Source organism: Pteropus alecto, unplaced genomic scaffold, assembly GCF_000325575.1.
Source record: "Pteropus alecto unplaced genomic scaffold, ASM32557v1 scaffold173, whole genome shotgun sequence".
Lineage (NCBI taxonomy): Eukaryota > Metazoa > Chordata > Mammalia > Chiroptera > Pteropodidae > Pteropus > Pteropus alecto.
The window spans coordinates 1-3,090 of record NW_006433940.1 but is presented as its reverse complement, the minus strand read 5'-3'; the positions used below and the strand labels follow the sequence as shown (position 1 = coordinate 3,090).

At 35.2% G+C, this 3,090-nt stretch overlaps 1 pseudogene; it reads right to left on the bottom strand.

The window, feature by feature from the left end:
• Nucleotides 1–306: 306 nt before the first annotated feature.
• LOC107195430 lies at nt 307–1,409 on the bottom strand (annotated as a pseudogene).
• Between the last annotated feature and the right edge of the window lie 1,681 nt (nt 1,410–3,090).

Sequence of the window (3,090 nt, the reverse complement as noted above, 5' to 3'; positions counted from 1 at the left end):
GAAGCATAGGGAAAGTCACGTTCCTCAATATATAGTAAGGAAGGAAAGTACCAGGAGATGCTGTCCATCAATATATATTTCATGAAAGAGGAGCACTGTCTTTTGGATGGAGAATTCAGGAATGGACAGTATTAATGAGAGGAAAATATCTAAGAACAACATCGATGCCCTTGCACAGGACTAACTTAAGCTCAAGAACATGCACACTTAGGGATGAGTGTGTCAACTATTCAATATCTGTCCCAACATTGCAATCAACTTATAGTTATGTATCAGTAGAAACAGCTGGCTGGTGAAGTTAATTTTCTAATATAAGATTATTAACCACAAATAAGTGAAACATATATCAAAAGAGGGAATTGGTGGCTGCCACTTTCTTCCTACAACTTTCACAACTTCTTTGATGTCCTTATTTCTCAATGTATGAATTATAGGGTTTAACATGGGAGTAACAACACTATACAATACTGAGATTAGTCTATCTTTTTCAAAGAATAAGTTGAGATTGGTTGTACATGTGTGAAAATGGCACTGCCATAATAGAGAAGGACAATGATTAGGTGTGAAGTACATAAGTATAAAAGGCTTTGTGTCTCCTCTCTGAGAAGTAAATTCTCAAGATGGTAGAGATTATGTAAAGATAGGAAAGGACAATACACAAAAAAGCGATCCAACCAATGAATACCCCAATGGAGAGCAATGCCAGTTCATTGACGAAAGTGTCCCCACAAGATCAGCAAAGGTGATACATCACAGTAGAAATAATTAATCTGATTGTTGCCACAGAATGGCAAGTAGAATGTCAATACTATGTGCACTATTGAACTGAGGAAACCACAAGTTCAGCAGCTGCTAACTGGCCATCTAAGAACTTGTTCATAATAACTGAATACCTTAAGGGCTTACAGATTGCAATGTAATGATCATATGCCATTTCTGCTAGGAAGAGACACTCTGATCCTACAAAGAAAATAAACGCAAAAAGTTGAGCCACACTTCGTCCATAGAAAATGCTTTTCTTTTCTGACAGAAGATGCACCATCATGTGGGGAACATTAGTGGTCAGGTATCAAATGTCAAGAAAGACCAAATTGTCTAGAAAATAATACATAGGTGTATATAGATGTGGATCAGCCACAACCACCAAGATAATGAATATGTTTCCTCCCAAAGTACAGATGTAAGTCAGAAAGAAGATGGTGAATAGTAAAAATTGAAAATCATTTATGTTGTAAAATTCTAAACAGAAATTTATACAGAGTTGTTTGATTTTTTTCTATCCATGATGTTGCCTGGTTTCTTTTGGGGAACTGGGCAAGAGAAGCACAACTTGCAATGATCACATGCTGTAGTAGCAATGGTATGCAAAAGAAGATAACAAAAGTTTTACAAATAAAAGTCATCAACATGTACATCAGATTTCAACCCAGAGGAGCAACATCTCTTTTAATATTATAGTTCATACCTATCACCAAACACAGATGTAAGTATTTCCACCCAATATTTTGCTTATAAATAAAATCTCTAAAATATACAACACAAACAGTATTCATCTAGAAAGAAAATCACAAAAGGGCACCATACATCCTAAGAGTCCTCTGTTAATAATGACTGGGTCAGGTCCACATGCATTTTCTTAGTGTCATGTGAATGTGTGTTGCAGAATACAGTTTGTAGAAGAATTCCTGGGCTTCATTAGTTTTTTTAAGCCATCCCTGCTCCCCTTTTCCATGTTGAATGCTGATATAAAACTTAATTTGTTATATTTTATAGAGGTTAAAGAGGACATGTAAAAGCTAAGAGGCACCAAAAGGTGATTCTGTATTTTTTGTTAGATCAATCAGATGAGGACTTATTTGATTAGAGTATCCTGACAAAATAGCCTTACAGTTCATATCTGTGGGACTAGGAGAAAAATGATAAATAAGGATTCTGGCTATTATGACCTCTTCTAAGAACAGAGAATTTTTTATCCTGAGGGAAACATATTAGCTTTCTACATGTTATACACTGTAGTAAAATAAACCACATACCTTTTGACCTTTCATATTCACCATAGCTCTTCAGAATGGGTGTTATTATTCTCATTTTGCAGATCATGTTTTTCAGGTTCAGAGAAGTTAAGTAATATGTCCAAGATCACACAGCTGGTGAGCCCCAGAGAGCTACCAAACCTAGTTATATCTAAGTCCGTATCTCCAACCTTTATACCTAGAATGGTAAGCATGTCTTATCTTCCATGTCAATTATGTCGCTGAAAACTGCTTTGCAGGATATATCCTAACTCCAAGAAAAACAGTGTCTTTTAGCAATTTTGACTACTAATCAAAGACATGACAGAATGTATTCCTCTTATTTGTTAACCTTATTCAAAACTATGCTTTATTTTGACTTCAGAGGCATGTTTTTCAAAATCTTCCAGAATTCTCTCCTTCCATCCTTTCTTCCTTCCTTTTCCCACCCCCACTCTCTATCCTCTCCTCTTTTTCATGTAGCTATATGAAACAGTTTTACATAGAATAATAATGCACTCCATGTAATGGGGTATTAACCACATATTCCTATGACATTTATCCAATTGCTCTTAATTTGAGATTTCTAGTTTTTCTTGACATCTATCTGCTCATTCATGAAAACTAAAAAGAACCAGTCTTAGTGAAAGTAGCCTAAGTGTCCATCGATTGGTGAATAGATAAAGAAGATGTAGTTTTATGTGTGTGTGCAATAGAATATTACTCAGCCATAAAAAAGAATGAAATCTTTCCATTTGCAACAATATGGATGCACCTAAAGGGCATTATGCTAAGTAAAATATCTCAGCCAGAGAAAGACAAATACTGTGTGATTTCACTTATATGTGGGATCTAAAAAAGAAAACAAACTCACAGCTACAGAAAACAAATTGATGGTCAGCAGTTGGGAGGCACTGAGAAGGATGGGTGAAAAAGGGGAAAGGATTAGATGTACAAATTGCCAGTTATAAAAACAGTCATGGGAATGTAAAGTACAGCATAGAGAATATAGTCAATAATACTGTAATAACTATGTATATGTGAGATGGATATTATATTTATTGGAGTGATCACTTTC